Below are 21,581 nucleotides of genomic sequence, written 5' to 3' on the forward strand. Positions count from 1 at the left end.
CCTTATTTCTACTTCCCAGGCCTCCTGTCCTGCCTCATCTCAGCTGGGGGCCCACCCACCAGCTGTGAGGGGAGGGGGGGCCATGGTGGAGCCCATGGGGGCTGTACCACACCTGCTCAGACCCGCCCCATGCATCGACCACACTAGTACCACATGCATGCAGCCGAGGAATCTTGAAGCGTTATTTTCCAGGAGCACGTGTCTCCCTCCCCTGCAGGTAGACAAGTCACACGGCTCTCTGATGGCCCTGCTTCTTCATAACAATGGCTTGTTTTGGTCCCATGGACACCCGTTTCTCACTGGGTAGAGGATCTCAGGCAGCTCAGGGTTAAGGCTATGGCCCTTCCAGCACAGTATGGTCCCCAGCAAAGAATGCACCCCTGACTCCATCACATCTTCTCCGGTCTTCTCTTTGGCCCACTTCCTTCACTCAGCATCTGCACCCTGAAGTCTTATGTGCACTTGCGTGCTGTATTAAACTATTTGGGGGAACAAGGGTATAAAGAAACACACACCTACGGGGGGCCTGGGTGGCTCAGTGGGTTAAAGCCTCTGCCTCCGGCTCAGGTCATGGTCTCAGCAGGGAGCCTGCTTCCCCCTCTCTCTCTGCCTGCCTCTCTGCCTACTTGTGACCTCTGTCTGTCAAATAAATAAATAAAATCTTTGAAAGAAAGTTAGAAAGAAAGAAAGAAAGACACACCTTCTCCCAACTTGTAAACCACCCCCTAACTCTGCAGCTGCCTACCTATGGGCCCACCATCAGACACTCAATAAATAGGAATCCCCAGGGCTGGAAAACCAGGGTCAGATGAAGGGCCTACTGTCCAAACCTATTTCCTGAGGTCACCTAGGAAACATGGCTTGGCACTGCGCCCTCTTTCAGGAGGGTGCCTGACAGAAATGACACAGCACCACCGTGAATTTCAGTTTCTTGTTCCTCCTGAGAGCCTCTGCCTAAAAGTCCCTCAGAAATAGAACCCCTTTCTGGACTTTTCCCTCTCTGTCCCAACCTCCCACCCCCACCCCAGTCCTACCTCGGAGCAAGAATATGTCATTGCTGAACTCGGGCCTCATGGTCCTGAACTTGCAGTCCCTGGGGAAAGCCAGCCTTCAGGGCCACCAGGTTCTGGCAGTGACTGTGGAAATTGTGCTTTCTCCAAAGCTGGGGCTGTTGCTTATTTTTAATCTTGGATACGAAGCTCTGCTCTGAATCAAATCAGGGTGCACTGGTCTTGCCCTGGGCTCTTCTTGCATGGGTCTCCTAGCTTAGCCTTGGCTCCTGCTCAGTTCTTTGTCTCCACAAACAGCCCTGCCCCCATTTATAGGCTGAGGATGCATAGGCTTTGCTCCCTAAGTCCTCGGCTGGCTCCTCAGAGGGCCAATCCCAGAATACCTCCCTCCCCCTAAGCAGCCGTCCATTTTCTACTCTCCATTCTCTGTGTAAGAGAGCCGCCATGGTCCTCTATCCAAGGGGGAGGGAGGAGTGAGTCTCACAACCCACTGTCTATACTCGGGCAGCCCTTCCAAATCCATGCATTCCTCCCCAGGCCAGTGGGAGAGAGGAGGGGAGATCCCTCCACCGCAGCCTTCTCGAGCAAGCAGCACACAGGGTACTGGGAACACTGGGAAGGCAGTTCCATTTAGGAGCTAGGGGACAGAGGTGGAGGGAAGCACCTTATTTATAGCTCTCTTCCCTCCCTCCCTCCCTGCCAAGACCTGGTCTATTTGTGCTTGGCCGGCCCTCCTCCCCACACCCCTGCGCTGGTTCTCATTCCTCCACACGTCCACACATGGTAGGTGACTGCGTGTCAGCCTCAGGAGCGTGGCCCTGCGCCCACGAGAGCATTTTGCCTGGATGACAGCACTGCCCCTACTCTCCTTTGTGAACTCGCTTGATGGGAAAAGTTCAAACGCCCATAACTGGAATGAGAAGAGCTAGCAGCGGCCCATGGAGAGGACATCCTGCCATTTGTATGAGACAAGAGTCCCACGTGTTCCTCTTTGCAAATACATACATCTAAATAAATCTGTGTATAAATTAAGGAGCCATAAGAGTAGATGTTCACGACTCTGCGAGGCATCAAAGGTCACTGGATCTGCCTGCCTAGAAGAAGCCAGGTGATCCTCAATGCGCTCCAGTGGGGGGGAAAAAAAAAAAATCAGAGAAGCTGTCGCAGCTTTCCAGAGACCAAAAAGGAGGGAGCAGATTTCTGGGGCCCAAGGAGTCTAAAGGGCCTGAGGGAGGTAGGGATGGGGACTGGGGAATGAAGGGAAGCAGACAGACGGACAGATGGAGCATTGGGTGGGGGAAGAGGTGCATGGTTTGGTTGGACCATGACTCCTCAGAATGGATTAAACTCACCCTGGCTCCACCCCAGCCCTCACTCCTGTCTCAGAGCATTTAGTGCAGGCGCCGGTGCTTTCCCGCATGCTCGTCTGCATCCCCTTCCCAGAATGTGAGCACCAGGAAGTCAGGCTCCTCGTGCTTCTGTTCACCTGTCTCAGCACAGAAGTACTGAAGGACTGAATCGGTTGCGTGCACGTGTTACGCCCACACCTGCCTCCAAAGTTCTGGGTATTCCTTATACTTCAGTTCAAGTACATTTGGAAGTACGTTTGGAAGTTAAAGGTCAGTGTCGCCTCGAGAAGTTGCGGATCACCTGTGGGACACCTGGGGGGATAGTGACAGAGCCCACTGGACAGTGTTCCTGGCTCTAGGCTGGCCATTCCAAAGGGGTAGCACACAGCTCCACAGTATAGAGCAAATACACATACAGGATGCCTAATCTTTGGGACATGCTTATACTAAAAATTTCCTCTGTTTAACTGAAATTCAAGCTTAATGGGCATTCTGTATTTTACCTGGCAACCCCACGTGCAACTCATGGGGAGGGGAAAAGAACGTACCAAGCCCTCGCAATGTAGCCGTCATGCAGCTCGGTGCTTTAAGCCGTGAGCCCATCTGCAGGTCTGGACAGCCACCCCACACACGAGACAAGTGGTAACATTTCCTTCCTACTAAAAAGGAAGCAAAGACTCAGAGACTGTCAGAAATGGATCCAGGGAGCTCAGCTAGTAAGTAGGTGAGCTGGGGTCTGCATCTAGGCCTGTGGCTCTCTTAAGCATCACTGTCTCTCCCCCATACATACATCAATTCCCTTGGGCCTTTGTGGATTGAATGAAGCATGAATTATTTTGAAGCAGAGAGTCTCTTGAATTCATCGGTTTTACCAGTATCCAGTGCAGTACCTACTTGACTCAGAAGAAGTGGTACTCTGAGTTTGTGGAATTCTGTGGTACAGAATTGTGGTCCTCTGAGTTTGTGGACTGGAGAAGATGGATGGATGGATGAATGGATGCATGGGAGGGACAGCGGGTAGAAGGAAAGAATAGATGGATGGATGGACAGATGGATGGATCAATGGTTGGATGGAAGGGAGGGATGGATGGATGGATGGATGGGAAGGAAGGATGATGGATGAATGGATGGATGGATGGATAGATGATGGATGGATGGATGGATGGATGGATGGAAGGATGGATGGATAGATGATGAATGGATGGGTGGATGGATGGATGGATGGACAGATGGATAAAAGGGAAGGATGGAGGGATGGGTGGATGGATGATGGGTGGATGAGTGGGTGGGAGGGATGGATCCTCAGAAAGCCCCTCCTCAACGATCTTACTAGAGGACTAGGAAGACTGAGGAGATTAAGCATCATTTTGACCTCACGATTTCCTCCCAAGGGCAGTCTGCCCATGAATCAATCACATCTTCCTCCCAGGAAGCCCAGTGCCCTTGAGGCAGAGCTTTCCCAGAGGTGAGGTCCTGCCAGGCCAGGAGCCAAAATGTTCCTATGGGTCCTGGCTCCCACACAGCAGCTGGATAGAGAGGAGGAGACGCGAGGAAGACCCACCCATTCAATCACCTTGTTTGGGCTCTCTGCCTGTGTGAGGCCACTGTCCTGAGGATTTAAGAAGTGTCTCTCCTGCCCTGCCCCCTTTCTTCTTCTCATTCTTTCTCTTTCTCTTCCCCGTCTCCTTTCTCTTTCTCACCTCCTTTTTAAATTGCTCTTCCCTGAGTGAAGCGATAGGATGAACTGAGGGGTAAGGTCACTTCCTATGGCCATCACGACAGCCCCACCACTCAGTTGAGTGGGGGCAGGCTGACACGGCCAGGGTCAAGGGTGGGGAAGGGCTTCTATTTCCCAGAGGGAGGGTGGCACCTTTTCGGCAGAGGTGGGCCAGGAACTGGAGACCAGAAGCTCAGGTCTCCAGCGCCTAGAATTTTCTTGGTTTACTTTCTTTTCTCAGCCCCCGTGTTCAGTGAAATCTCTGTTGAAATGGCGTGTCTCAGGTATCCTAACCAGAACGAAGGACGAAGAAGGTCTGCCACATGCCTCATAAGGTAGGTTTTGTTCACCTCCAAAATAAAGTGGCCCTAAGATGGTTTATAGAATGGAAGGATAAGGTCCAGGAGAAGTGGAATGATTCTGGAATCCAACAAAATGCTCTGAGCTCTTCAGACAGTGAGAGGAAGGACTGGGAAGGAGCTGAGGCTGGCGGAGAGGGAGGAGGTGGGGGGGGACACCCCCTCTCTACCTTAGTGAAGAAAACTGCTGGGGCCAAGCAGCGCCTGGCTGATGGGAGTACAGGATGCAGAATCTGACTGCTGGGGGATCAAGGGGGTATAAATCCCTCCATCCCTACCTGACCTTGCCCTGTCTTCAGTGCAACACTGTCTTGATCTTGGGGGTGAGGAGACCCGTTGGCTCCTGGATTGTAATTTGGAGAGTGGATTTGCTTTTCACCACCCCTGCCCCCAGCTTTCTTCTTGGGCACAAGCCTGTACCCTCTAGTACAAGGAGACCACAGGAGGCTGGAGGAGAGCCTGCCCCGAGGAGGGAGATGGTGCCTTGAATGTCTGCAGCCCCGCTCTGCCTGGAGGCTCACGGATGAGACTCCCTCAAGTCCTGCCTACAACTGACGAGCTCTGTGACTCTGGTCAAAAACTTCACCTGGTTCTTTATCTATAAAATAAGGAAAAAAGATGGAGTCAAGCTATTCTATACATTTGCGATAAAGCAGAATGGGTATGGGAGCTGCTGCTGCTGGCCCGGCCCCCTGGTAGGTGCTCAAAAACAGCATGTCTTGCTCAAGTTCAACTTTGCTCCTTTGCTGGTCATTCAAGAAGCCAAAACAAACAAGCAAACAGACAACCCTCCCAGTGGGCTCCCTGGGCACTCAGCCTCCTCCTGGAGCCTCCGTTTACGCTTCCAGACTCAGCAGACATTCCTTCCTTTTGCCATGGCAACTTTTCCTTCCAATGGAAAAAGCAAAGGCTCCTCGCCCGCCCGGGGATTTAGGAGGCAGCCTGTGCCCACACAGCCCTCGGGAGAAGCCCCGTGAGGGATGTCATCCTGGAAGGCAGAGGAATAGAGAAGGTTCTTATCTGGAGTTACAAGACAGATGCTCCTGCCTGAACCTGGGCCAGGGCGCCGTGAGAGACAGCACTAGGGGCAGCCCCACATCCTGCCCACACGGAAGAAGCCTTCATGCAAGTGTGCACCGGCGGGGGCGGGAGGGGGGCGGCGGGGGGGGGGGTCAGTGGTGCTGAGGACCCTGCGGGGGTGGGTGTCGGCTGTGGCTCAGGCAGAGAGAGAGAACAGAGAGGGTGCAGAGAGGATGGGATATAGAGAAGAAGGGGGCAGAGAGGGTGAGGGAAGAGAGAATGGAAGACAGAAAAGATGGAGAGCGCAGAGGATGGGACAGAGATGCTGGGGTATAGAGAGAGGGGGCAGAGCACCGATGTGTCTCCAGAGCAGCTGCCCCCTGGGAAGGACAAGGACCCCGAGGAGGGCTCAAGGCCAGGCTGGACCATTCTCATCCCTTCTTGGGTCCCCCCACTCCTTCCCCAAAGAGCCCACAGCCCAGGTTCTAAGCCCTGTGCTGGGTGGTTCCTCATCTGTAGAAAGCAGCAGTTCTGGGATGTTCTGAAGCTCCAGAAGGCTGGGGAGACAGGACCCTCTGAGGCACGTTGCTTTAAACCTGGCTAAGGTTCAACAGGCCTGAGGGGTATGACTATCTGCTGACAGGTCACTCTCCCCTGCCTTTTCAGCAGAGGAGTGACACCAACCATACGATCTTAGGCCCTAGGAGGACCTTCCCTCTGGGAGACTCCTGTCTACCATAAGGATGACAGCTACAAGCAGAAGGCCTCAATGTCCCGCACAAAGAGGCATCTGTGAGTAAAATGATGGCCGTCGCACCTAAGGTCAATGGGTCGAAACATCGGCTGCCCTGGCAAGCCAGCTACTGGCATCCCGAGCACCAACCCAGCCTCTCGGAGTGCGGCGGAAGGCAAGGTAGAACCAGGAGCCCCCTCATGGTGGATTCTGTGTCTGATCTCCCACAGTGACTGCACCCAGAGCTGCCCACCCCCACCCAAAGCCCAGGCCTGCCTGGCTTCCTTCTCTTCAGTCTCTCCAAGGCTCACTGGAGGCCTCTGGCCACAAAACCCCTCACCAGGCACCGCCCCACAGTCATCACCAGGGACCCAGGGAGGCCCACAAGAGCTTCAGGAAGGAGCCCCTCCCCCCCCCATAATGGCAGATTACCCCTCCTCAGCGGCTCTAGGAGAGGCCAGGGTAAGTGGGGGCCAGATCGGGAGGGGTAGGTTGAGGAAGGAGGGGGACAGCAAGAAGGAACACGAAGGTGACAGCTCCAGCCCCGCCAGGCCCACAGAAGGTGCGGACACAGTGGGCCCACAGAGTTCTCCTTCCTGTCCACCTGCCCCAGCAGCTACCACAAGGGCACACACGGGACTCTCCGCATCCCCCACTGCCCACCGGCTCCCTCCCGGCCGCCACCCCCAGCAGGCCCACCTTGCTCACCTCCAAAGGCCCCTGGAGAGGGCAAGCGGGTCTTCCCGATACAAGGGCCGTTCACCAGTGAATGGAGACTGTGGCTGCCGGTGCTTCCGACTTCCGCTCCCCTCACCACCACACGCTCAGCCCTCCCACCCAGCGGCCTCCCCAGGGCTCCCGAGCTGCTTGCCACCTCACACTTCCTGCCCACAAGACAAGCGCCTCCATTCCCAGGCCCACTGCCTCTGGCCCCCTTCCCCTGGCCGCCCGCTGCCTGGAGGCCCCTACCCTGCACCAGGCCCAGAGAGAAGCGCCGACGCCCTTCTCCCCAGTCAAGGGCCCAGGGAGAGAAAGGGGAAGGTGCTGTGCCTTAGGCTGTGGACAGGCCCCACCCCCTTCCTCCCTGTGGTTGTCCCCAGGTTCTCATCTCTGCCCCAGCTGGCAGTCCCTGCCTCCAGGCACCTGCGGGACAGAGGAGGGCCCTGGGCCTGGCAGCTTTTCTTTCTTTTTTTTTTTTTTTTTTTTTGCATAAATGATATTGGGAACTCTGCATGGCTTCCTCTCCCGTAGGTAACAGCGGAGCCGAATGCCATTGTCTTGTTTTACAAAGCGTCCTCTGGTAGCACCTCAGCCAACGCTCTCAGCTACTTTATGAAGCACTGCTATGTCCATTACAGACAGGAGGCAGGCTCAGAGAGGTTATGCTGCTGCCTACGGTCACACAGCTGAAGTTAGAACTCAGAGTGTCTGACCAAGAGAACCAACTGCCATCCATTCCCCATTGCTGAATTCCCAATGGGTGTCTGCAGGACACAGGTCCCAGGTGTCCACAAGTGAGAGACAGAGGCTGGTGGGGAGCCATGCTCATGCACCCATCTTCTACCTCTGTACAACCACCACCAACATCCCTACTGAGGCTCTAAAGCCCCTGTCTCCCACCCCTCAAGCTCCAGGCCGCATAATTCTGAGTGCCCCAGAGACCCTCCCACTTGGGAGTCCCAGAAGCAGAGCGCCTTCTGACCCAGGCCACCCCAGCCCGGAGTTTACAGCCCCTAGCTCCAGCTCTACCCCTCCTCCAGCTGCGTCCCTCCGCCACAAAGCCATGCCTACCAGCCCCTTTCCCACCACACTCAGAGCACCCAGGAGCCTGGAATTCTCTGCTTGGGGAGCAGTGGGGGGGTGGGGTGGGCACGTGCCATCTGCCTGCCACGAGGCTTTGCTTCACTTCTCTGTGCACCACCCTCTCTGAGACGGGGAGGGGGGCGGACAGCACTTGCACCTGTAGGCAGGTGGCCCTCTGCATGCACTGTGGTACGGGGTAGAGAAGGGAGAGGGGAGGCGCGGAACGGCAGGGGTTAGAGGCTGGAAGTGGGCCCAGCTGCATGCAGTAGCCACATTTGCAGGAGGCCGAGAAGCTCAATTCAAACCTGGACCTTCAGGTCACTACTAAGATGGGAGGTAGGAGGATAGGACACTTTACAAAACACTTTGTCAGCTGCGGTTGTAATTTTTACATATTCGAACACATCTGATGGGGCCCTCCATTGTTCATTCTCTGGGCCTGCCCAACGGGGTTGGGGGGGGCAGGCTTATCTCGTGAGTGCCTCAGACTTAGTGCAATGTTAACCCAGTTCTTCACCTCCCCAGGCAGCCCCTCCTTCTGTATTTGGGATTTTATAGAACTGTGCCCAGGTGTGTATACCAGAAACCCAAAGTCACCTCACCCTAAATGCAAACCCTCCCCCAAGGCCTCCGACTTCCCAGGGCCCCCACGCTGGCAGCACCCACTTCTCCTGCAGTTCCTATGTGAGAAGCTGCTGACCCCTCAGGAATAAAACACAGGACATCTGTCCCCAGGGAGTGTCCAATCTAGTGACAGGGGCAGAAAATAGACAAACGGCCTAAGTCTTCGATATCTGATTGTAAACTGTGACAGATGCTGAGGTAGGACAGAGCGGGGAGCAGAGAGAGCCAGCAGCAGGGACAGAGGCAGGAGACCAGCCTTGCTCGTGGGGGCCTGTATACCCTGGTGAAGGGGGGGCCAACATGTCTAATTCCTTGCCTGAGACTGGAAAGTTCTCCATGAGTTAAGGGGACAGAAAGCAAGCCAGTGTGGCTGGTCAGCCAGCTCAGGGGATAGTGTGAGAAGATGAGGCAGGAGAGGCAGGACTGGATGCCAGGGGGTCCCCAGTGGGCAGCCAGCATGCAGGCTAAGCAGGGAAGGGACAGGTCAGAGAGCACTGCTTTGTTGGTTTGTAAGATCATCTGTTGCTGTGTAGACAAGAGCCAGCCAAGGGCTCACCGAGAGCAGGGAGACCAGCGGAGGCTCTGTATTCCTGGGGAGGCAGGCTTGGAGCAGGGCAGAAAGGGCAGAGCAGGGGAGCCAGAGGACTTGGGATACACACTGGGCTGAGTGGGCAAGCCAGCTGCCATTGGGGGCTGGGGGCAAGCTCTGGATTCCTGGCTACAGCGACCAGATGGGACAAATGGCGCTGGCGGAAATAGCAGGATGGGGGAGATGAGGCTTAGGGGAGAAAATCCCGAGTTTGCTTTTCAAAGTATCAGGTTTGAGATACCTGTGAAACTCAAGCAGGCATCTAAAACCAGGCCTGCAGGGGATGGGAGGGCTGGGCTGCCGAGGTGAACGCGTGTGAGCAGCACAAAGGAGCTAAACCAGAGGCCGACGGAGACTACGAGGGACAAGACTGCAGAGGGGAGTGAGGAGGGGCTGCAGAGGAGAAGAGAGAAACATGGAGAGGGTGTCATCACCGAAGACAAGAGGAGGCGATAACTAAAAGGAGGAAGTGGTCAGCTATGTCAAATGCTACTAGGAAGGCTAGGAAGATAAGGTGCAAAGTGGTCATCGAATGTGGCCGCATGGAGGTCATGGACGGGTAGGGTTGGGGGAGCAGGAGGCACAAGAGGCGCCAAAGCCAGTGGCCATGAGGTGGGGACTGAAGAGGAGGTGAGGACCTGGGGTCACCTCCCAGACCCCGACTGCGGGCTGCCCCCTGCATCCAGCCTGGACGCAACCGCAGGGATGCTGGCACCAGCAGGTCCCGTGACTGCCTGTTCCGCGTGTTTGTGAGCCCATATGCTCCCTACCATGTGACCTTCTCAAGGGCAAGGCCAGGCCGCTCAGCTGAGGAGCACCAAGGCTGTGCAGCAGAGGCCTGGCTGCTAAGTGCCCACAGCCACTTGATGAATGAATGAGGGACAGCAACTCGTTGTCTCCTCCTTGATCGCTTGGGGACAATGCCACGGGAGAGGGAATGTGCCCTCTCTTTCCTCCCAGGCTGTGGGCCTGGGCATATAGGGCATGGTATGGGGGTGTGGGGCAGTGCGGGGCTTTCCTGCTTACAGCAATCTCCAAATACATATGCCCTGACCTGAGCAGCCACCAGCTCCCTTCCGTCTCCCAAAGCTCTCATCGCCTTCCCAAGGTCGCCAGGACTGAAACTCTGGAGGCAGGGCTCCCTGGACACAGGCAAGGAGGGTACCAGCTCAGTGGCTGTGGGGCTTGGAGGAGGGCAGGATTCTGATGGCTTGAGCTTGATCTACCTCCCCTCCCCATGCTCGGCCCACCATCCCCTCCCCAGGGCCTGGAGGACACCCAGCCTCCTGACCAGGCCACAGCTCTGGGCCACGTGGCCTTGCCAGGCAGCCCCTTCCTGCCTCCCTCGAGGGAAGTGACTTCCTGTTTGCCCGCAGAGGAAGCGCCTCAGCACAGGTAGGGAGGTGGCAGCCGACAAGCTGAGCACAGAAGAGGGAATGGGGCCCACCTCCCAGGAGAGGGGCTCTGGGGATTCCAGCACCCAGTCTGCCCTCCTGAGAGGTGCAGGTATGAGAGGAGGGGGGCGGCGGGGAAGGGAGCAGCCCCTGACTTACACCTGCCCGTCCCCGAGGGCCCCCGTGCGCTGACACTCACCAGGCCCTTTAGAAGCAACATCTCTAGGGCCCATGAGGCCGGGGACGAGAATGGGGTGCTATTATCCCCACCCTGCAGAACGGGTGAGGAGACGGAGGGTCTGAGCGGTTAGTCTGGCTGCATTTGCACCCCGGACTGCCAAACTGAAGTGAGTCTACTTTCTGCTCTACCCTGTTGCCACCTGCATACCACTGATGGGAAGGAGGAGGCCTTCTCTCCAAGCAAGCAGCACTACTGACAGCACAGCCTGAACCATCTCTCCCAGTTCGAAGCTTCTAGAAACTCCTGGGCGGATGCGACTCACTACCAGCATCCCAAGGGTACCAGCTACCGGACAGTGTGAGAGCCGAAGCCAGAAGCACCTCAGTGGGCTCTTGTGTGCCCAAAGGACAAACTTCTGTCCTTTAGGGAGGCCTGAGGGGGAAGGTGGCCACATGTTCCTGCCTCCAAAAAAGGCCCTATTCCCTCCTAGCTCTCCAGCCTCCACAAGCCTGAGGCCTCAGGCAGGACAGACAGGAGGACACCTGCCTCCCTAATCATTCCTCTGTAGGGTTAGATAGTTACAGTTGCACTGGCCCACATGACTCTGAGCCCTCTGGGTATCTGAGCCCAGAGCTAGGGGCTGGGAGGGGCTAGGGGTTGGGGGGCTTGTGAGAGTTTCCCTGCCGGATGCCTATAGTCCTGGAATGGGTGGAAGAAATCTCTCAAAGGCAGGGCCAGAAGGAAAGGGAGCCCAGTCAGGCAGTAACACCACCATCAACCACCTAACACCTCTGCGGGCCCCAGTGCAGCCCCTGGTTTCCTGGAGGGGGCCCAGGAAGTGACGATGACGACAGTGAATGAGAAGCTTCTACCTCTTGGACTTGGTTGTCCAATTCCATGGCAGGCACAGTAACTTTGGAAAATTGGTCCTACCCCGCAGGCCCAGATGCCCAGGCCACAGCTTCCCCGACCCCAGACTCTGTCTGCCAAGGCTCCCCTTCTCCGCTCCCTCCCAGCTCCAGGTGTCATAGACTGGCACCCTCCCCGAGGCCTCTCATCCTGGGTCAGCCCTCCTTAGGGAAGCCATGGGTGGGATTCCAGGCATTCACCTCGGTCTCCAAACTCCCTTGGCCCCCAACAGATGCTCACCAGCATCTGCTGAAGTGGAAGGCATGCAGTTCTTCCAGCGGCAAAAATGCCTACAACCTCAGCACCCATAACTGAGAACCAGATAATAGATTATGGTAGAGCCCGTAGCCATATGGTGAGCCCCAGGCACCTTTAACTATCTCAGTTCTAGACAGTATTTAATGCAGGGGAAAGATGCTCACAGCATATTATTAAGAAAACCAATTATATATTCAGTATGCTCTCAATTTTTAAAACCTCGTTTATGTATTTAGGCAGCAAAATACCAAAGCATCGGTTACTAGTGGCTGTGTGTGGCAAAAGGATATGTGATTCAAAGTTCTTTATGCTCTTTTTGGCATGTATCTAATTAAAAAAATAAGTATGTATTATGTTTATCATCCGCAAAAATAATAAAAGTATTAGGAAATTAAATATGTTGAATTAAATAATAATTGACTATTTCTGCTCACTTTAAAGACTGGGATGTTCTTTGCCAACCCTGTCCCTCCTCTCCGGTGGAGGCAGGGAGCTAGCAAGCCACCGGGAGGACCTGCAATGGTGTTCACCATTTTCGACCCCTCTCTGTCACCCGTCCTCAAGCGGAGGCCAGGGTGACCTCCCTGCTGATGGTGTGGGGACATGTCTGGAATCCCAGTGTGGCCATGAAGATTATTTTAAGGTAAAGACTTCTGAGGGGGCATCTGGGTGGCTCAGTGGGTTAAGCCTCTGCTTTTAGCTCAGGTCATGATCTCAGGGTCCTGGGATGGAGACCGACATTGGGCTCTCTGCTCAGCAGGGAGCCTGCTTCCCCCTCTCTCTTTGCCTGCCTCTCTGCCTACTTGTCTCTCTCCCTGTCAAATAAATAAATAAAATCATAAAAAAAAAAAAGACTTCTGAGATTTGACAGGTGCAAAAAGAAGTCTTCTGAGAGTTTCCCGCATGAATAACACAGCAACTTCTGGAAAATAAGGGAGCCGAAAATTCCTTCTTCAGGGCAGAGCCACTCCCAGAAGACAAAATAAAAACTATCCCAAATCCCTTCTCTAGGAAAGATGAGGGACACTCAAAGGCCACCCATAGCATAGAGACAAACGTTATCACAAACTTTCTCATTTCTCGTATGTTATAAAAACCCATTTGTCTTTCCTAAAGAAACCTATCTGTTCTTCCCATACAAGCCCTTTTCTCTCTGCCCCCAATTCCCCTATGAAGTTAGGTATATACCCTTTTAACCATTTCACAAGCCAGCTTCTACTCTGGTTGGCTCTCAGGTGCATGCCAATGAAACCTCTTTCTACGGTTACTCTTTCATCAGTTTAATTTGCCTGTCTCAGGAACTGAATCTAAGAGGGTAGACAAAGAGTCTTTTTCCCCTCTCCTACCTGGCCAAGATGACCTCCTTCAGGACTCCATGAATCTAAGGCTATGTCTGCCTAAGTAGGTACATGGTACACATAATGAACATTTTCAATAGTTAAGTATTTATTTGAATATGCATTTTCAAAAGTATAACTGATAAAACAAACCTGTGCTCTCACAGATGTTATTCTTAGGACCACGTGGAAAGGACACAATGGCTTCTTTATTTTCAAACTGTGTGTCGTCAAGGAAAACTATGAAATAAAACTGTATAGGTGGAAAACTCTTCTGTCAAAAATCATGACAAGAAAAATAAATGAGTAGACACCACATACAGCCAGCCGACTCAAATCTTCGAGCATTTACTTTAAAGAAAGAACTTGGAGTTACATATAATACGATAATGCTAATTGGCCTTGACCAGCCGTTAACTCTGGAACAGAAATTCAGGCTTACAATGAGCAGGAATGCAAGGCTCCCGTGTTACATAAAACAGAACAGGTACACTCTGAGCTAGGGAAGGAGGAAGACAAAACTTAGAGCAAGGCACTTCCTGGGGTCTCCTGAAAGGCCCCGGACTTCCCTGCGGGTGCCCAGGCTTACCCCACCCATGGCAGCAAAGCCCTGGGCTTCTCATGCCCTCTCTGTGCCAGCAGGAGTTGATCTGTCCTCTCTCCGCAGTCACCTACAGGGACAAGGGGCGGCCTGGGGTGGCAGCTTCTGGGGGGAACAGCGCTGGGGCCTCCCAGCTCATTCCCAGGAAGAGAGCCCGCACACCTGCACCACCTGAGCAACTCTTGCTCCTGTCTATGCCTCCTCCTCCGAGGCAGCACCGGGAGACACCAAGAAGGCAGAGCCCCCAAACCTCACGCCTGTCCTGGCTCCCATGCTGACACGAGGCCTCCCTGAGGTCATGGAGCCAGCAAAGGCAGAGTTCCAGAGTGCACCCGGCCTCCCTGGCCCGCTCAGCCTGTCTATCCGCTTCTCCTCCCTTGCCCGCCTCAGGCTCTGCCCTGCCCAGGCGTTCTTGCCTTATACTCTCTCCCAGGGTGACCTCCCTCACCCCACAGGTTCCTGTCCCACATGCTCACTGACACCCAGGGTCCTAACTGCCGGCAGGAATCCTCTAGCCAGATGAGCAGGACTTAAATTTAGCAGCACGCCCTGCTGGATGTCCACGTGCCTGTGAACACACCTTCCCATCCCCGTTCCCCGGGCCCGGCCCTCCTGGGTCCTGTCCGCCGTGTCACAACTGCCCCCTCTCCCAGGTTAACAACCCCAATGCTAGCCCAGACCCTTCCTGACCCCAGGGCCCCATCCTGCGGGGGCTCCCTCCCCGGCAAGTGACGCTCCTCCCCCCTCCCCCAGAGCCCTCCCCTGCCACTAGGAGAGTAGCAGGGACCTCCTGCCTCCAGGTTCATGCAAGCAGAAGGCCCCAGTTCTCCAGAGGATCCCTCCTGCCCCCTGAAAATACTTCCCGCTGACCCCCACCCCCTGCTTCACCCATGCTGCCATTAGGGAAGGCCCAACACGGGCATGGGAGCCCCCTAGCCTCTCCCAGGACCACGCGTCCACACCCTGGAGCACAACCCTGAAGTCTAAGAGAGTCTCGGGGCCTCAGTGTTCCTGGTACTTTGGCGCTCTGGGTCATCTCTGTTCCTTTCCCCACTCTCCAACGCATCTTTCAAATCCTCCTCATCCTCCGAGGCTGTCCCCATAAAGCCCTTTCTCCAAACAGTCTTTGTAGACCAAGCCACTAAGAATCAACTGTTACAGGAATTCCACAATCCCAGCTAGGGAACGCGGGGCAGACTCAGGAGCGACAAACCACAGGCTGCACACGGCAGTCAGATCCCTCTTTTTAAAAAACAGCATCAGGTTTAAAAAGTAAAAGAGCAGGAGTTGCATAAACAACACAGTTTATGTAAGTCTACCATACACACATACAGAAATCAACTCCATCGCTTTCTCTAGAATACGTCCCGATCCCAGGATAAACCCACCAGAAATACACCAGAAGGAAGGCTGCTCACAGGCAGGGTAGGGGGAGATGGGGAGGGGCGGTGGATAGGACTAGATTTGAGGGGTGGAGAAGAAATCCTAATTAAGACCTCAGATAATTCAATCACAACAAACCACAAGACGAAAATCCAATGTAAACTCCAGGCCAAGGACATGAGGAGTCCACAGAAGGAGAAAGACAAAGAGCTAAAACCATGTATGAGGCTCCTAACAGTGTTCACTGTAAATTCATACGAAAACCACAACGTGGTGCCCGCTGTTTTCGTCTGTCATTGGCAAGAGCAGAAGGTTGAGAACCCACCGAGCTTGGGGAGTGGCGGGGAAGCTCAGAAGCTCTAAGTCACACTGAGGCTCTAGAAGGCCGGCCGGCAGTGGCCACCGACCCCTAAAATCCTCAAGGCGTTGAAGTCAGTCATTCTGGGTTCAGGAATTTCTCCTGCTGAAACGGTCACAGAAGTGAGCGGGTACGCTGGCCCACGAATGCTTAACGGGTCACTGTCCATCACAGCAAGCACACACACACGCAACAAGGCAGAGAACCACCTCGAAGCCCATAGAGGCCTGGCTAGATAAACACCCCACTCAGGGAACCATCATACATTTATTTGGAAAAGTATTTCTGTATGTTCTGAATCAGAATAAATATCTTAGGTGAAACGATAATCATAATCCTAATAAGCACAGAACTGAGTACCATCACTATTCGTATAGAAAAAGAAAGTTATACACACTTATATGCTCCTTTACTAGCAGAATCTATCTCTTTGGAAATATTCTCTAGAAATCGGCTCTAAAGAGGGGAATTGAGAGCACAGGACCGGGGGTGGGGGGGTGGATTTTTCACTGTGCACCTTAAGAGCTGTTTCAATTAACATTTATAAAAAGATTTTTAACACATACAAGTAGTCCTTTAAAAATACTTTCTTTGAAGAATTTTTAACCCATGTAGATATTATCTTCAAAAGAACAAAAGAAGTGGAATGTGCTCCTAACCCCTACTGTCTTGTCTAACCACCCCCTGCTGTTAGGTGCTAGGGTCCCTTTTCCACTGGATTCCTCTCCTTTGCGGACAAACATCCCTTCAGCCAAAACCTGCCCTGCCCTGTCTGAGCCCTTGACTGTACCACTCAATTGTAATTCCCAATTTTTCACCTACTAGCTGTGCGAAAGTGGGCAACTTTCCTACTCCCTGGGTCTTATTTTTCTCATCTGTGAAATGGGACAGTACCACACCTCACAGACTTACTGTGAGGATTTGGGGGGGGTTGTTTTGTTTTGTTTTGTTTTAAGATTTTATTTATTTATTTGACAGAGATCACAAGTAGGAAGAGAGACAGGCAGAGAGAGAGAGAGAGAGAAGGAAACAGGCTCCCTGCCGAGCAGAGAGCCTGACTCAGGACTCGATCCCAGGAGACTGGGATCATGACCTGAGCCAAAGGCAGAGGCTTTAACCCCCTGAGCCACCCAGGCGCCCCAAGGATTTGTGTTTGCACATAAGATGCTCAAAGGACAGCCTGACATATAGCACGTGTTCAATATATGTCAATTATTATATACTCTTCTGTTTTCCTTTTCAGTCTACTGAGATCACCCAATTAAAGAATGAAAAATGAAGGGCGCCTTGGTGGATTAGTCGTTAAGTGTCTGCCTTTGGCTCAGGTCATGATCCTGGGATCCTGGGAGCTGGAATCAAGCCTGGCATCTCAGGAAGGAAAGCAGGAGGCCTGCTTCTCCCTCTCCCACTCCTCCTGCTTGTGTTCTCTCTCTCACTATGTCTATCTCTGTCAAATAAATAAAAAAAATATTTTTAAAAAAAATGAATGAAGATGATAAGAATCTTCCTAGAAGGCTAGTTTTTCTGCCCCATATCCAAACCCTGGGTTTGTCAGGGAGCCTATGAATCTTCCTGCCACAGCAGTGGGGAGAATCATCTACTCTCCCGGGATGCCTCTGGTCCTCAGGCTGAGGCCCCATCCAAGGAGAGCCTCTGAAATGCCTGCTCACCTCCCAGAGTCACACGGGTCTCTTTCCTGTTCCTCCGGCATGTCCAGCATGCCCAGCATGCTCAAGCCTTATTTGTGCCTCAGGGCCTTTGCATTTGCCATTCCCACTGCCTGGCATGTCCTTCCCTCAGAGCGTTGCATGCCTATATCTTATCTACATTCAGGTCTCCACTAAAATTTCATCTCCTCAGCACAACCTGTCCTGACCACTCTATTAAACATAACAGCCTTCTAACCTCTTAAGCTACTTTCTGTCCCTCCATAGCATTTATCATTATGACCTTAAAGTCACTGGTATTGTTGTTTATTGTCCATTTCTCCCCACTAGAAAATAAGCTCCATGAGGGGAAAGACTGTATTGTTCACTGATCACATCCTTAACACCTACAATAGTGCCTGGAACATCCTGGCCCTCGGTAAGCATTTGTTGAATGAACAACCGAGCAAGTGAACCCGAGAGCCTGTCTTCTGGGGAAGCTTAGATTCCACCTTGATGGAAGGCCCCCAACAGGTATACCCCAAGGACTCCAGAGAGGAGCTACTCACCGCCCACCCACTGCTCACTGACCCCCTCCGGGGCAGCTCAGTAGTCCCCCCTCATGGAAACAGGGGACATCCTATTCTCAGCCCCCAGAGTTTTGGGGCCTGAAAATCATACTACCCTCCCCCCTCATTCAGAAAGCTCGTACCTTGTCTAAGGGCCAATTCCTCCTGTCTCGTCACGCTACCCTTCACCAGCCAGTTTCTTTTGTTTTTACAGCATTTCTCACGCTCTGAAATAATGCGATTCACCTGCTTACTTGCTTATTTTCTCTCTGATACAATTCATATGTAAACAAGCAGTTGTATTTCCCATGCCTACCTGCCTGATTAGTAGTTAGCACTCAGTACTAACACCTGAGTTGAATGAATGAATGAATGAATGAATGTCTCTTCTTCATAGGCCCCACGAAGAGAAAATACAGTGTCTGAAAGAAAAGAATGAATCACTCAGCACGCTCTGCTCTCTAACCTTGACCTTGGTGTATTTCTTATGCAGAGGGGCTCACAGATATCCAATTAGTTGCTAATTACATTCAATCAGCACTGGGCTGGGGAAAGGACTGGGCTAATGAGGTTCAAGGGCAGGTGGATCCCCAAGCTGCCCAGGGCCCTCACTTTGATGCTGGCCTCCTGACCTAGCAAGCAGGCCACTGACACAGGGGGTCTGGGTGACGGCACTGATCAGAGCAGCAAAATCCATCTTGCAGCATGGGAAAAAACAGCGAAGAAGGCACATCCCTGGCTCCCCCGTCCTATGGAAGGGACAAGCTAGATTCTATTCTAGGACCAGAATGGGACCCTAGAGGGGATGTGAGTTTGTTAGCTGAGCAGACACTGTTCACTTCTCAGGAATCTCTGGTGTCTTCTGCCCAGACATACCCAGGGGGGCCAAGCAGAGGGGCCAACATCCAAGTGGGCAGGGAGGATGCCAGGGGTTCCTGCGGGACATAGAGACAGACAGGGGCAGCGAACCCCTCGCTGTCACTCAGTTCTAATACTGGAGCCCGGATCCAGCCGGGCCAGCTGGAGAAACCTGTGGAGCCACGGCAGCCCAGGCCGTGGCTGACTCTCCCAGTGCGGCACCAGTCGCCACCGTGTGCCGTCCCTCTCACCAGATTAGGTTGCAAACCGAGGGCCCGAGCTCGCTCTCCACCCTCCTGCGGCCTCTTCCCGCTCTCCCTGTCCGCAGGCGCCCTCGACCTCAACGCAAGGCCCCGCAGCCCCGCGCAGGTGCTCCCCGGCTCGGCACGCCCCGCGCCCGCACACAGTCACTGTCGAGGGCGGCGGGGGCGCCCCGGCCCGGCCTTCTCGCGTGCCCTTACCCACTTCCCGCCGGGCTCCTGCTCCGGCCTCCCGCCGGCCCGGATGCCCCATGGCCCGGCGCCCGGGCGCTGGCCGGGAGCGCAGGGCTGCGGGCGGAGGCTGCGCGGGGGCCGGGCGCGTCCTGCTGGGGCGCCGGCGGGAGGGACTGACTGGGTTTCCGGGAGGGAGGAAGGGCTGGCTGTGGCGCGGCCGGGGAGGGGCGGGCTGGGGGCGAAGCCGTCCGACTGGTCTGACGGCGGCGGCGCGGGCTGGGCCGTCCGCCTGCGTTCTCCGGGGCCGAGCCGTCCACCGCCGGCCGGGCCCTCTGCCTCGTCTCTCGGCCCAGAAACCGGAAACTGAGGCCAGACCTAGATGTGTGTGCACGCCTGGAGCGGGGCGCTGCTGCGGGTCCCTGCAAACCCGTTGCTTGTATTTCGTGGGCGCGAGAACAACTGCGTTCTTGGAGTCCAGGATTTCAGCTGTCTGTGACTGTCGACTTACGGGGCTAGCTAGATGCTTGGCTGCTTTGGGGATTGATGGCATGATAGCAAATAGTTGCGTTTTGAAACGAGCATAGTTGAGCAATCATATCCGCAGACATTGGTTGACATGGGCAAGAAGCTTTTATTTTTCAGGAACCCACCTGATGGCACTATCTGGTCTCTATTTCTGTAGCTATGTAAGGCTCCGTGTGTGAAAATCTAAGTTAAGTGATTCGTATTTCCAATATAGGCAGTGATCTGTAGCTCTCCTAGAGACTGCAACCTGGAGAAACCCATCTCTTTATCTGATACTGCCTAAAATGTAGCTGACTAGGCTCTTTACAAGGAAGAGGGAGGACAGCTAATGGTTATTCTGTTAACCAGGTGCCCGCCAATAGTTCCCTATGTGTCTTAACGCATGTAATCCTCACAACTACCCAATGAGGTAGGAAGCTTTTCATGTAATGAAGAAACAGAGACACAGAGAGGTAAGTAGCCTGACCAAGGTCACACAGGCAGAAGGACCTAGAGTTCATGATCTACATTACCATGCAGGGCTAATGCTTTGTCGTTTTTAGAGGGGGCTGTGATGTTACATCTGCAATCCTATAACTTATTAATTTATCAATTCACTCTACAAACATTCCTTGTGGACCAGCAGCACATACATTAGGCATTGACTAGGTGCTTTGGGATAAAGGACGAAGACTGACCGTACAGAATGTTGAACAACCCCTGAATTTCATTGGGTCCACTCATGGACATGGTATCTTCTCCATCTCAGTGGAATTAAGCTACAAATCAACAACAGTGTTTTATCTGGAAAATGACACATCAAGTAAGATACCTCTACTAGACAACCCATGGGTCAAAAAAGACATCACAAGGAAACAGGAAGCACTTCAAACCAAAATGGCATAAAGACAGAGAAGCAGATCAGTGTAGAATCAGACTGCTCAAACACAGATCCACACCCATCTGAGCAATGGTCACCTTTTCACAAAAGTGTCAAGGTGCTCCAGTGGAGAAAGAAAAGTCTTTCCACAGATTGTTCTGGAACACCTAGAAATCCACATGGTAAAGTGTGAACCTTGGGACTTGTATCTAGAGTAAAGAAAGAAAGCTTTCAATTCAATAATTAAAAGACAAATAGCCCAACTAAAAGATGGGCAAAAGATCTGAATAAACATTTCTCCAAAAACAGATACACAAATGGCTAACAAGCACAAAAAAAGATGTTCAACATCATTAGCCATCAGAGAAATGCAAATCAAAACCACCGTGAGATACGCCTTCACACACTGGGCTGACTACAACAAAAAAGACAGTTAATCCTTCTGTTGAGAAAGTGGAACCCTCATGTACTGTTGGGGGGATTATAAAATTATAAGATCTTGCAGCTTTTGGGAAACAGTTTGACAGCCCCTCAAAGTTTAAACATGGAAGTACCATATGACCTAGCAATTCCACTTTCTGGTATATACCCAAGAGAAATGAAAATATATCCCCACACAAAAATTTGTCCGGGAATATTTATAGCAGCGTTATTCATAGTAGCGGAGAGTAGGGCAACCCAAATGTCAATCAACTGATGAATGAATGAAGAAAATTTAGCTTACGCATACAGTGGAATATTATTTGTCCTATCTGATCCATGATACAATATGGTTTTAATTTCTTTTTTTTTCTTTTACAGATTTCATGTATTTGATTTCTTTTCTTTTTTCTTTTACAGATTTCACATATTTAAGAGAGAGAGAGAGAGAGAACACAAGTTGGGCAAGGAGAGGGAGAAGCAGGCTCCCCACGGAGCAGGCAGCCCAATGCAGTCCTCTATCCTAGGACCCCAGGATCATGACCTGAGCTGAAGGCAGCCGCTTAACAGCTGAGCCACCCAGGTGCCCTGGATTTAATTTCAAAAGCATTTTTCTGAGTGAAAGAACAGTCACAGTCCCAAAAG

The 21,581-nt window shown here is 53.0% G+C and overlaps 1 long non-coding RNA gene across 2 annotated transcripts; it reads right to left on the reverse strand.

Moving 5' to 3' along the window:
* Window positions 1-2,908: 2,908 nt before the first annotated feature.
* On the reverse strand, window positions 2,909-19,420 carry LOC116595895. 2 transcript variants are annotated; one of them, XR_004287904.1, is made up of 3 exons: window positions 19,160-19,420; window positions 18,157-18,262; window positions 2,909-3,015 (listed from the first exon to the last, which is right to left on the reverse strand). It is a non-coding gene; the product is annotated as an uncharacterized LOC116595895 (long non-coding RNA). The 2 variants fall into 2 exon arrangements; XR_004287903.1 differs by having other exon boundaries at window positions 2,909-3,018; window positions 19,160-19,419.
* Window positions 19,421-21,581: the final 2,161 nt, after the last annotated feature.

Source organism: Mustela erminea, chromosome 7 (genome assembly GCF_009829155.1).
Source record: "Mustela erminea isolate mMusErm1 chromosome 7, mMusErm1.Pri, whole genome shotgun sequence".
Classification (NCBI taxonomy): Eukaryota; Metazoa; Chordata; class Mammalia; order Carnivora; family Mustelidae; genus Mustela; species Mustela erminea.